Here is a 13616-nt window from a genome sequence, read left to right on the forward strand (position 1 = left end):
AGGGGTCCATGGGTGAGAGCTGCCATCTTGGAGACAGCAAGTGCCCTGCCCGTTCTGAACACGTGGTTGTTATCTCACCTGCTTGGGGCCCCACTTCACCGCTCCCTAGAACAAGGCCTCTGAGCTGCAATTTCATGGTCCCGTGCTTGTACCTGGTGTTCGGATGATATGTGTCATCAGCATGATTGTTGACTTCTGTGCAACCCCGTTCCAGCTAGTGGGGACCTCTCCTGCTCTTTTTGGACAACATCTGCTGAGTATAGCCTCTGCCTGCAGCATCTGACCAAGACTTCCCTCCCCTCCCTCCCAGGGGAGAGTGCACAGCCTAGTTTAGAAAACCAAGACCATCAGGGACCTGGGAGAGTTACAAAGTATCAGCACATCGACAAGGGCAAAATCCGAGAGGCCTCTACTCGAGACATTGAGAGATGGTGTGGTAGATGAAAGAAGGCTCGAAAGTCTCTGTGAGTGCCCCCATTGGGAGCGGAATCTAATTCCCACCTCCTGAGTGCAGGCTGGCTAAGCCGGGCTGCCACCCAGAATGCCCACAAAATTGTGAGATGTAATAACATGGCGGCTGTTTTAAACCTCTGAAGTTGGGGTCAGGTTGTACACAGCAATGAATCAATGGGACAGTCCACTTAGGGCCAGGAGAAGTGCAAAAAGACTTCATGCGTTGGAGCAAATGGAGACATGGCTTGTGTTGACATTAGGGGGACACGGAATTTGCGTGGGAGGAGACAGAGTAAGTGTTTCTGATCTTGAGAAAGAATGAGGTAAGGGAAAAGAGGCACTGAATTGGGTGAAAATGAATACTAAAGCTAGTGAAAAGGGATGAGCACACACTGTTGGTGGAGTCTGGAGAGCATGGGAGCCAAGAGAGCATCACTGAATGAGGGGTGAAGGGGCCGGAGGCTTGGAGGAAGAGAGCCCCCTGGGAAAGAGAGCAGGAGGGAGGTGGGAGGGGGCACCAGCCCTCACAAGCCCTCATGGGGCTCTGGGCACCCAGCCTGCTGTGCCCCTTTGCCTGAGTCAGCCAGGGAGGAGAGGTGCCACCTCCATTTGCCAAAGAAATCTCCCCAGGGCCAACAGCCACATACAGAGGTCTAGTGTCCTACCAAGGTCTCTGAGGAAGGAAGGAAGGGAGGGAGGAAGGAAGGAAGGAAGAAGGGAAGGAGGGAATGAGGGAGGGAGGGAAGGAAGGAAAGAAGAAGGAAGGAAGGAAGGGAGGGAGGAGGGAAGCAAGGAAGGAGGGAAGGAGGGAGTGAGGGAGGGAGGGAGGGAAGGAAAGAAGAAAGGAAGGAATGTAGGAGGGAGGGAGGGAGGGAAGGAAGGAAAGAAGGAAGGAAGGAAGGAAGGAAGGAAGCAGGGAAGGAAGGAAGGAAGCAGGGAAGGAGGGAAGGAGGGAGGGAGGGAAGGAAGGAGGCAAGGAAGGAAGGAGGGAAGAAGAGAGGGAAGAAAGGAGGGAAGGAGGGAGGGATGAAAGGAAACAAGGTGGGAAGGAAGGAAGGCAGGAAGGGAGGGAGGGAGGAAGAGAACAAAGGACAGACAAGCCTCCTGCTTCCAGGAAAACCAAGGCCCAGAGAGAACAAGAAACTGCCCAGGGCCACAGATCTAGCCCAAGGGTGGGGCTGGATGCCTGGGCCCTCGGGTTTCCACCGCTCTTTCCACCAGATTGCACCTCAGAGGAAGCGAGGGGGAGAAAGGGTGAGTTGAGGTGAGGCGGTTCACCTCCCAGCCCAAAGCTGGTTTCCAGAAAGGACCATGCTTATTCACAATTTGGAGAGGGATTTACTGCTCTAGTATGCACATGCGTTCGCACACACAGTACACACGCGCACACGTATCAGACTGCAAGGAGCTATGAGTCACACACCACGTTCTGCTCCGGGGCAACGCAGGCTCTAAAGAATGGGAGCACCAAGACGTAGGCAGCTGGACTCCAAACACAGCTCTGCACCCATCCTTCGTAAGCGGCGCTCATGCCCGGGAGCCCAGGAAGGAAGCAGTGCCTGGAGGGATTCCTGGCAGTGATGCTCCAACCCCGGTGTCCACCCTCGTGCCGGGACCACTTGTGGAGTAAGGCAGTTGCAAATCCCTCCAGGATGGGGTGACGATAAGCCAGGGGCCACGGAACCCTTCTCCACCCTGCGCTGCAGCCACTGGGCCCGTGAACCGCAAGCACACGAGTGCTCACACACCAGCCCGTGAGCTTTGTGTCTCTCTGAGGTCTGTGGGGCTTCTTACTCGCCTACGAACCCTAGTGACTCAGAGCTCTGGGGTTTCCAGATCCCCCTCCCTGAAGCTCAGATGGCATAGCTGAGTAATCAGAGGGGTTGCGAGGGTCAAAGCCACAGGTTTCCGACCCTCGGGCCATTCTGGAGGGCGGTGGAGACCCCTGCCAGAAGGGTCCTCTTTCTTTAGAGCCCCAGGCCTGACCAAGCCACCACTCCCAGCCTGGTCCTCCGAGCAAGCGCCTCAGTCCCACCTCTCACCCTGCCTGCACCCCACCCCTTCTTGGTCTCCATCTTGGCAAGCTGGTCTGCCCCCACCCGTTAGAATTCTGGGAAAGGCAAAGAGAGGAATGGAACAATGGCCTAAAATTAGAACCCACAACAGAAGCGTGGAACTGAGTCACGCATTGTTCTTTTTCTGCTGCTCTGAGTGCTGCTGGTAACCACGGCTTTCTGGCCCCGACAGAGTGCTGACAACAGGATTAGAGCAAGCCAGGCCTTGGGGAAGAGGGGCTGCGGGCGGTGGGGGTGGCCCCGTGGAGCTGTGGCTACTGGACGCCCGAAGCCGGCCGGAGGACAGAAGGCCAGCGTTGCTCTTGTGTCAGCCCGCACGGACGCAGGACAGGGAGGCATATGCCAGCCCACCTTCCGCCTGCTTGGGCTCACACCTGTCGGCCTAGCCCCCCTTCAGCACCTCCGTGCAGCGTGTGATGTGGGTGTGCAATTTTACCTGTTCACACAGATTAACGGTCAGCTTGGAGGATGTGTCGGCCGTGACCATGATACCCCAAGAATCGCCGTGCAGCTGGCCTCTCCCTGCTAAGGCCACACATTTGTCACCTTCTCAGAAAAAAAAAAAAAAAGATTCATAGGTGTGTCCGCAATTTTCACTCCCAGGATGAAGGTTGGGTAAAGATCCTCTACCCATCTGGCCGGGGACGTCGTAAGTCTGGGGACCCCCAGCATGGAGCCTTGCCCCAGAAACCTCTCATCCATCTTCTTGCCTCCCTTTAAGTAAGGAAACTGGTGTTCTGAAGTTCCCTCCTGTGTGTGACCCCACACGGTCACTGCCGAAGTGAGTGTGGCCATCTGCAGGCAGCCCCATCCCGTGGCAGGTCAGGCCTCACGTGGAACACGGTTTTCTTAGAGCTCCATTTGCACTGGGCTTTGCGGGAGGGATGAAGACAAGAGAGACAGTAACCCCACCACCTTTCAGTCACCCCCAAAGTCCCACAGGACTCCTCAAACGTCAGCCAAAGCGACCCCCAGGGCAGCTGGCTGAAGAACCAACTCCCCATTGCCAGGGGGTCTGCTGAAGGGGCCTGGGGAGCCAGCAGTCTGCCTTCCTAGCCAGTGTCCCAGGAGAGTCCGACGCCGGGGGGGGGGGGGGGGGCGGGGGGAGAAGACCACACTTTGAGAAGTGTGAGCTGAGGCCCGAGTACCCACGGCCCAATTCCAGAGCAGTGAATGCACAGGCCCACTACCCCCTGAGGGTGCTAGGGAAATCCGATGGTCAGAAGAGGATGCCTGCTGAACTTGGAAGGTGGCGGAATGTACGCAAGCCGGAAAGAGAAGTTAAAATTAGAAAGACTGCGAGGAGCCTTGAAGGCCTGCCAAGGAACCTGATCTCCACCTCTTGGTAATGGGGACAGTGTGGAGACAGGCACACAGTCAGAGCTGTTCGGGAGGGGGTTGTCATTGTCAGAGGGTGGAGACGGCCTGGTGGGGAGGCCGGGAGAGGGGACCCTGGCTTTCCCAGGCGATTCTTGGTGCCTAGGCCTTAGTAGCAGCCAATAAATGTTTGTGGGGCCAGTAAATCACTGCTGAGAAGGCTCCTGCAGCCTCCTGACGTGAGGAGGCAGCCAGTGAGGAAAGAAGGGTGGGACGTGGTGTGGTCCAGGCCTCCGAGGTGTGAGGCTGGCCTTGAGGCCTTCCAGTGGGGGGAGGGGCTGGGGGGTGGGCCCAGGAGACCCTGTGCTGCCAGCAGGTGGGGGCTGGGGGGTGGGGAGATGGAGCGGAGATCAGACAGGGAGATCAGGATCCTGAGCTGAGGCTGAAGAACATAGTAACATTACTCTTCCACGATGACCTCTGCCCCGAGATGGTGTGGTCAAGCGGGGCTGGAGCATGGGAACCCTCAGCCTCACTGTTAAGCTGCACACATGTCCCAGGTCTGGAGGGAACGTGGCTCCTAACCTCAGTTCCCCCAGGGGCACGGGCCACATCATCTCCCCTTATGGCCGTTGGCGCTGTGAGAGAAGCCACTGGAAGCTGGAAGAATTTCCCACAGCTGGAGAGGCCCCGGCACGTGGCTGGGCTGCGGGAGAGGGAGGTGCAGGCAGCCACCGGCATCCAGGCCTGGAGGGAAGTCAGGTCCGGGGCCTGGGGAGTTTCTGTTTAGATAGAAAATAGTCACAAAACCCAGAGCTCCGGTTCCAGCTCAGACCGGCTCATTGGTTTGTTCTCTTTTTAAGACGCTGTCTTTGTTTATAAAGAGCATTTGTATTTGTTTCCATTTGGGATTCGGCAGATGAGTGTAGTGAATTCCAGGGTCTGCTTCACGGATCAGCTCCCCGAGAACACACGCACATCCCGCCCTCAGATCGCGCTGTCTCCTGTCTGTCTGCTGCCAGCACCCTGGGATGGAGGGTGCCCCGAGCAGGCGGGAGACAGAGGCTGCCCCCGCCAGGAACATCCAGGGATAAAATACCACCGACCATTAAGGAGACTTCAATGCACCGGGTTCATGGATCACCTCATTTAACTACGTACAGCAATGTCCTACAGTAGCTCCAATTATTAGCCCCATTTTACCGATGGAAATGGAAGTTCCGAGAGGTTAAAAAACACCCACGCTGCTGGCACACGCAGAGCTAGGATTTGAACCCAGAAACCCAAGCAGTCTGGCTCCAGGGCCTACCTTGGATCATCAGGAGTATTCATTCTGCCCACGGTCCTGCTGCTCACCAGGGATGTGGTCCCAATGGCCGTGTCCCCCCTTGAGAGATGATATGGACTGCGGGGCAGGAGTGTGACCTGTCACGCCCCTCCCAGGAGGCGGCTTACCCCGGCTGCCTGAGGCTCGTGAGGTGCCTGAGGCTAGAGACGCAAGGGCTCAGGGGAGGCCTCATCTTGCATCCCCCAAGCCAGGCCAGGTGCAGACACATGGGGCTCAGCCAAGACTCAGGCTGTGAAAGCAGAAGGTGGGACGCAGGGCCCCCACAGCCCTGGAAGGACTCCTCACCTGCCTGCTGTCCCCTCTTCACGTGGTCCTCACGTGGTCTCTGCCCTGAGGCTCTGGCAAACCTCTGTGGGGCTCCCCAGCCGCTGTCCCCCAAGCCTACCTAGAGCTTGCCTCTGAAAGGAGGGCATAGTCTTAGGGGAGGAAGCCATCTTCACGTCCAGATATGCACCTGTTCCAGAAATGCCGAGGTCAGAGCAAGGATCAGAAAAGTGATGACAGGTAGCAGCCGGGTCAAGTACCAGGAAGCGAGGCTCCTGGGTAAGCTATAAGCTCCGTGGGAACCCACCAGCTCCCCACCAGTCTGGGAGGGCTGCCTGGAGAAAACCTCCTTTTGAGTGTCTGCGTATCCCCAGGAGCTGCACTCTCAGAGGCCTCTAGCTCCCAACAGCGCCATGGGCGGGCTGGCTCCCTCAAGCCCCCACAGTCCACACTGAGGGGGCAGAGAGAAGAGAGAGAGAAGGTGCTTAGCTAGGGAGGAGGTGAGAAGACAGAGTACCCCGAGGAACAGCACCACCTCCAAACCTTCAATTCTTTAGTCCCCTCCCTGACCATGACCTCACTCTCCCCCAGCTCCTTACCCAGAAGCTGACCTTGCCGAATGCAAAGAGAAGCAGAACATAGGGCCACACACACACGCGCGCGCGCGCGTGCACACGCACACGCATGCACCCGCATCTGCTTCCTGCCTCCCTGGGTGGGCAGCAGCCACAGCCTCCTTCCATCTCACTCCCACAGCTTCATGATGCTCAGGAATTCTTCCTGTACCCCTTCTTCTCCCTCAGCACTCCCAGCCAGCAGGGCACCAAGTGCGCCCCCCATGTGTCTCTAACCCTTCTCCTCTCCCATTCCAGGGCCAACGCCCCAGCTCATGGCCCGACCCTCTCTTACCTAGACCACAACAGTAGCTGCCTCCACCAGTCAGGATGCCTCCGGCTGTCAGATACAGGATGCCCAGCCAACAGAGGCTTAACCAAGTGAGATGTGGAATATTGGTTCTTTACCTGTGTGTGGACTTGGGCATTCTCTGTGCCAAAGTCACTTTGATTCTCTGTGCATCATACAGATGAGGAAATACCTACATGTATTGCATGTAGAGTAATAACACGTGTGTTAGGGCTTTGATTTCCTTACGAAGTTAATATGAGAAGACTCAATACACGCAAAGTTCTTGGCATAGCTCTCAGTAAATGTTAGCCGCCACTACTCCATGATGGGCTGCCAGGAGACGTGCAAACCCAGTACTAGCTAAGCAGTGATGTTAGGGCTCAGGGTCAGCCTTGCCTCCATTCTTGCGGCTCTCCCCTGAAGTGTAACAGACAACTGCCATGGACCCCAACGACACATTCTACAAGGCAAAGTCTAAAGGCAAAAAAGATATTTACCTCAATTTTATCTTTTTATCAGGAAGGATTATTTTCCTGGAAACCCCTTTCCCAGGAGGATTCTCTTGAGTTCCATTGTCCAGTTAAGGTCACATGCCCATATCTAGTTGCAAAGGAGGCTGGGAAAGCAGGTGTCCAATATTTCCAGCCCTTTACCCAGAGGATGGCTTCTGCCAGCAAGAAGGAAGCCTGCCATTCTGGTTACCTGCCCTTAATCTTTTTCCTCTCCAGTCCACTTGCCATCCTGCCTCCAGAGTCATCTATCTAATCTCAGACGTGGTTGTGTTGCCCCTGCTTAAAAAGTTTTAGTAATTGACCTCAGGATAAAGGCCACAGTCCTTGGTCTGTCTCCCACTGTGTGATCACGGCTTTTCGTCTTGCTTCCAGCCGGTTCAAACTTCTCTCAAACAAAGATGCCCTTCCCACACCTCCCACTCTCCTAAATCTGCCTCACAAAACTAAACTCCTACTCATTCCTCTGGACACAAACTTCTCTGTGAAACTTCTTTGGCCTCCTTGTTCCCTTGTGAGGCCACTTACCTACCATGGTGCCAGACTGGAGGTGCTCTCAATCAGTGTTTGATAAGGGGAGGAAGGAAGGGAGGAAGGAAGGGAGGGAGGGAGGGAGGGAGGGAGGGAGGGAGGATTAGGAAGGAAAGAAGGAAGGAAGGAAGAGAGTTAGGGAAGGAATGGAGGGAGGAAAGGAGGAAGGAAGGAAAGAAGGGAAGAAGGGAAAGAGGGAGGGAGAAAGGAAGGATTAGGAAGAAAGGGAGGAAAGAAGGAAAAGAGTCAGGGAGGAAGGAAGGGAGGGAGTGAGGGAGGAGGGAAGGAAGGAAGGAAGGAAGGAAGGAAGGAAGGGAGTTAGGGAAGGAATGGAGGGAGGAAAGGAGGAAGGAAGGAAGGAGGAAGGGAAAGAGGGAGGGAGAAAGGATGGATTAGGAAGGAAGGAAGGAAAGAAGGAAGAGAGTTAAGGAGGAAGGGAGGGAAGAAGGAAGGATTAAGAAGGAAGGGAGGAAGGATGGATAGATGGATTAGAAAGGAAGGAAGGATTAGGAGAGAGGGAAGAATTAGGATGACACCCTGGGCACCATTGGCCCCTTAGCTGTCTCATAAGTACCCACTACTAGAGCAGCTCCGTGAAGCCTCCTGGGCCATGCCATTTTGTCCCAGGCCATTGGTGGAGGTTGAACTAGAGGCCATATTCTTATTCTTGTAAGATTCAAACATTTTGGCTTTTTCCCTTTGGGGCAACTTCCTCACCCTGTGGACTATTTTCCTGTGCTCAATGAGACACGCCAAGTATTTTTTAAGTGCAGTAGTGCTGCGGTATGGTTGGAGGGAGCGTTTCCCATCTGTCTTTTGAGTGTCATCACACTGGATTTGGCCCATTTCTCCAGCCTGACACTAGGTCTCTTTGACCTTTGACCTTGATACCCATTTTTTTTTTTATCCCTCTCAATCCTGGTCACACCCTCGTGTGATAAGCCTGTCATCTATGTCTTCATCTCCTTAGCTACTAAATCATTAAACAGGCTGAGACATTCTGTTGAAACCTCCCTCCATCTGACCTCAATTTTTCCTAAATCAGCACCCTTTGGGTGTGGCCATTCACCCCTGGAGAGGCTGAGTAGGAACAAAGCCTGGCTCAAGGTAACCTTGGGAGATGTGGAAGTGAGAAAAACCTGCCTCGGCCAAGCCTGGGGTGGGGGTGGGGGGATGGGGGAGGGGGAACCAGACTGATCCCCAGAAGACTCAACATGGCTGCAGAGTTGTGTCTCCCCATCTCTGGAGCCAGGCATCCCACCTGCCCCTTCCTCTGCCTTTGTTTCTCCTTTTCACTGCCTAACTTTTATGAATTACCTCACTTTTGAAATTCCCAATAGAGAAGATCTGATTGGACCAGCTCATCACTATCCAATATGCAACACCCTTGTGGGCAAAATCGTACCACTAGGGTAGTTCATGGGCAGCTCATCTCCCCTGCATCCAGCCAATAGATGGCCTCTATGGATGCAAGTAGTGATTCCTGGGCCAGCCGTTTGTGCCCAGAGAGGAGCTGGGTCCCAGACCATAATGCCCAGCATTCACTTGCAAGGAACTGCCCAAGGCTGCTTTCCTCAGAAGAGGGGATGGGGATGGCAGGCACCTAGAGTTCCACAGACTAGCCCTCTGGCCCCAACCTGTGACAACAGGGGCTAGAGGCTTATAGGCTATGGGAGGTCTGGGATCTGGAACTAGAGATGACTCTGGGGCAGCCATTTGCTAGGGAGAAACCGGTGGTCATCAGAGGCAGGAAGTACAGTTGGGCCAGTAAAGAGGGCAAGACAGGCAGCAGAGACTGCCCAGGCAGGCCAGCCTTGGAGAGGCCCAGGGGAGCGGCCAAAGAGGACTAAGCCACAGATGTCTGTGACAATCCTGGCAGGCCAGACTGCACAGCATGGGGCTCACTGGGAAAAGGGATGCAGCTTACTGGTAAAGACAAGACACAGGCCCAACACTTGGATGGAATGGAGTTCCTGAAAGGGCTCAGAGACAAGAGGGACCTTAGGTTAGACTGGGTTCAAGGCAAGCCCTAATCTCTAGATCTGGGGCTTTAGGTAAGCCAAAAAAGGAGAGATAACCGTGCTGCCTTATCCAATTACAAACCAACCAGACTCCTTACATTTTCCAAAACCCTGGTTGGGATTGACTCGTGAATCAACCTTCCAGGTAGCTAGACATCCACCTGGTCTCAACTGTAAGCAGTGGAAAGAAGCAGGGTCAGAGAAGGGCCAGGTCATCCCAGCCCCCAGGTCTCCACCTGGCACCACCGGGGTGACTTGAAAGACTTTGAGTGCAATGGACACATCCCCTCCCACACCTCCTACTTCACAAACCATCAAAAATGAACATGAGGGAATCTCACAAGTCTTCCCAGGAGTGACCACTCTTCTTTCTACAGATTTGCAAACTGCGTCTTTACCCATCCAATCAAGGAGCCTCCTTGGGCATGATACCTTCTGCCATAATCCATCTTCTCTCCAGTTTTGAAGTTCAGAGTGACATTTGCCCCAGTTTCCTGATCCTCTCCCAGCTTCCATGATGACCCGGCATTGTGCAATGCACAGTTGTCTCCAGGCCTGCCGTTCACGACGGCAACTTCCCAACAGGATATCAGCACATCATTGATTACCCTGGGGCAGTTGTTGGGTATTGTCTGAGTAATCAAGTTCAAAAGGGCAATGGTGGAATTGAACATCTGCACTGGTTCTGGATCATTCACCCGAGGGAAGGGAAGATTCGGCCCAAGAACAGCAGGAGGAGGCCTGCTTGCACTGTTAGCACGGCAGCCAATTTCTCACTCATTTTGTAAGATCAAGTCCAAACTCCTCAGCCTCATATGAGGAAACGACTCTACTATAGGCCAAGAATTCTTAATGTATTGCCACTGCATATTTTGAAACATGAATATGAAACAGTTAGTGATAAGATTCCCAAAAATGATCTCACGTGAAGGGTGAGAGGGAGGCCCTGGGCTTGGAGATGACTGGCTTCAGCTGGAAGGACTTGCTCATCTTTTGGCCTTAGGCACCTCTTCCTCCAAATGTGCAGGAAATTAGAAGGTTCCCTGGGCTTGAAGAGGGGGCTCCACGGTCCCGGGGGAACTGTGAACTTGGAGCAGAGCATCTCATTCTCTCCTGGACCCTCCTCTTCTCCCCGGCGCTCTTTCCCTTGGCATGAAAGTTCTGAACATCTTAATAAACACAATAAAATAATTTCACCAACAGAGAAATAGTGAAATACATTTTAAAATAATTTAATATATACTAAATTTATGTGCATTTAATACATCTATAAATTATAGGACGCCTGGGTGGCTCGGTTGGTTAAGCGTCCGACTTCCACTCAGGTCATGATCTCACGGTTGGTGGGTTCGAGCCCCGAGTCGGGCTCTGTACTGATAGCCTGGAGCATGGAGCCTGCGTCGGATTCTGTGTCTCCCTCTCTCTCTGCCCCTCCCCCACTCACGCTCTGTCTCTTCCTCTCTCAAAAATAAATAAACATTAAAAAAATTAAAAATACATTTATAAACTATATTTAACATAAAACATCATCATTTTGTCCTGCTGTCAAAATTAAGGCTTGAGTTTTAAGTAACATGTACTGCTTTTACATAAAAAATGCCAGATTACTATACAAAAGCTAAAAACATTGGTTTAAAAGCACTGAATTTTTTCTTATAACTTTCTTCTTTTTTTTTTTAAAGTTTATTTATTTTGAGAGAGACAAGGTAAGAGCAGGGAAGGAGCAGAGAGAGAGAGAGAGAGAGAGAATCCCAAACAGACTCCAGGCCCAGTTCAGAGCCCAACGTGGGGATCAATGTCATGTCTGAGCCAAAATCAAGAGTCAGACGCTCAACCAACTGAGCCACCCAGGCACCCCAAAAGCACTAAGTTTTTACAAGTCTACATTAACACTCACTTTCTTTTCCCTCAGGGGAAGCCCTGTGTTAATGTAACCATCTAACTCCTGATTAAATTGGTTTTAAAATGTAATAGAAGTAGCTTTCAGATATGCCTGAATCCTGTCTGTCCAATTTTCCCTCCAGCCTGCCACCGTCTTGTTTTGCTCCCTTCCCTTCCGAGCTTCTCCCCAGAGGGTCTGGACTGGCTTCTTCCCTCTCCCCATCTCCCACTGTGTCCCTGTGCTTGGCAATCTGACCTCTGGGACGTCAGTGCAAGAAGTGTTCCCCAAGGTCGCCATGACCTCCCAGTGCTGAATTCAATAGCTGCTTCCCTCCCCTCCCCCGCCCCGTCATCTTATTCAATTTCTTCATACTATCCCATATACAGAAAGCCCTACTTCCCCTGAGTTTCTGTCTCTTGGATTCTCCTCTTGGCCACTGCCCACCCCTCTGCCGCCACACCCAGATGTCCCCAGATGTTGGCATTCTTCAACTTTCTTTTCCCTTTCCATGTAGACCCTTCACTGATTCAATTCCATTAATCAGATGATGACCCTCCTAAGGTTCAGATTGAAACCCCACCTTATTGTTTCCTCTCCAAGCCACTGCCCCAGCACCCCCTCCCTTTGAGATTCATCTCTTTGGGTGGTTCCACCAATCAACAGTTAGGGTTAGAAATGTGGGAAGTATTCGCACTCCTTCCTTTCCTTTACCTTCCTCATTCAACCCATCTCTGAATCATCTGAGTGCCTCCTCCTTAGGAGCTCTCTACCCCACACCCTCTTCTCCACTCCCTTCTTAGTCCTCACCCAGGGCCCCATTGTAGTCTCCTACCTGGTCTTCCTACTGGCCGTCCCACCGCTGCCTCCCCCCCACCCCATCCCCAGCCCCACTCCAACCCATCCTCCACACAGGAGTGATTTTTATGAAATGCAAATCTGATGATATCAGTCCCCTGCTGGATCAAAGGATCCATATCACCTTTGGGAGCAGATAGCCATCCCTGGCCCAGCCTGCAGCCCTCATGTTTTGATGATAGCTGCCCCCCTCTCCAGCTCCTGCCCAGCCTAGTCCATCCTCCCCAACTCAGGCAGGTAATGATACCCAAGCCTCCAGGTCTTATTCCAAAATCCTACAACTGTGTACCCTGGGCTGGCCAAAGCCTCACTGACCTCTAGGAACAAAGGAGAGAGCCCTCTTGATAATACCCCTGACTTCTGTGGTCCGTGTCATGCAAGATTTTGGCATCTTACATCTCCACTGCAAGAACTTCTGGTAGTCCCCAGGAGTGTCTCACCTATGCTCACACACAAGTCCAGTTGCCACCTAGTGGTCTGCTGGGCACTTGTGGAGAGGATCATGTTGCCTTCTTAGCATCCACTTCACCCTTCCTGCATGTGTACTAGTCAAACAGTTTGAATTGTCCCGACTCATCTCAATTGTAAGGGGGGGCTCCTGATTGGTTCAAGCCAGGGATTCTCAGCCTCAGCACTATGGACTTTTGGGGCTGGATAATTCTTTGTTGGGAATGGGGAATGGGGCTGTCCTGTGTATTGTGGAATATTTAGCAGCATCTCTAGCCTTTATTCACTATGTGCCTGTCACACACACTCACCTACCGTGATAAAATGTCTTCAGGCATTGCCAGACGTCCCCCGTGAGGCAAAACTGTCCCCGGTTGCGAACGGCTGGTCTAAGCCAATTACATAATGTCATCCCCTTCCACAGTTACGGGTTTGGATATATGACCCAAACTGGCCCAATTAGAATGAAGTTGAGGAACTGTGTTCTGTGCTCAGTGTTTTTGTTTGCTCACCTGCTTGATGTAGTTTAGGATTGGAGGCAGCCCTCTTACAAACCCGAAGGGAGCCAGCTGTAGGATGAAGCTAATCTCATGGAAATAAAAAAGAGATGAAGAGAAATCAAGTCCTGAGTGACATCCTTGGGCCCCTAGATTAAGCTACCTGAAGCTCACTGCATTGCTAGATATTTCGTAATTCCATACTTGCAACTGAAACCATCATTGCTACATTGCTTGCTCAGGCCAGATCCACGGTCTAACACAAGGCTCTGCGCAACCACTTGCCATTTCCCACTGGGCTCTGATCTCACCCTGAGCGTGGCTCCTGTATGCAGTACTCCCAGTGGGCACTGAACCCCCAAGATGCAAAGCCATCAGCAAGTCCAGAGCAGACAGAGATAGAATCTCTCTCTCCCCTTTGTGTTACATTCTGGGAGAGGATCTCAAAGCTCATTGCTCTATCCACAAAATTGCTCAGTTTTAATAAAATAGATATTTTGCTTTTATTTGT

The sequence above is a fragment of the Prionailurus viverrinus genome, chromosome A3 (assembly GCF_022837055.1).
Source record: "Prionailurus viverrinus isolate Anna chromosome A3, UM_Priviv_1.0, whole genome shotgun sequence".
In the NCBI taxonomy this organism is placed as follows: domain Eukaryota; kingdom Metazoa; phylum Chordata; class Mammalia; order Carnivora; family Felidae; genus Prionailurus; species Prionailurus viverrinus.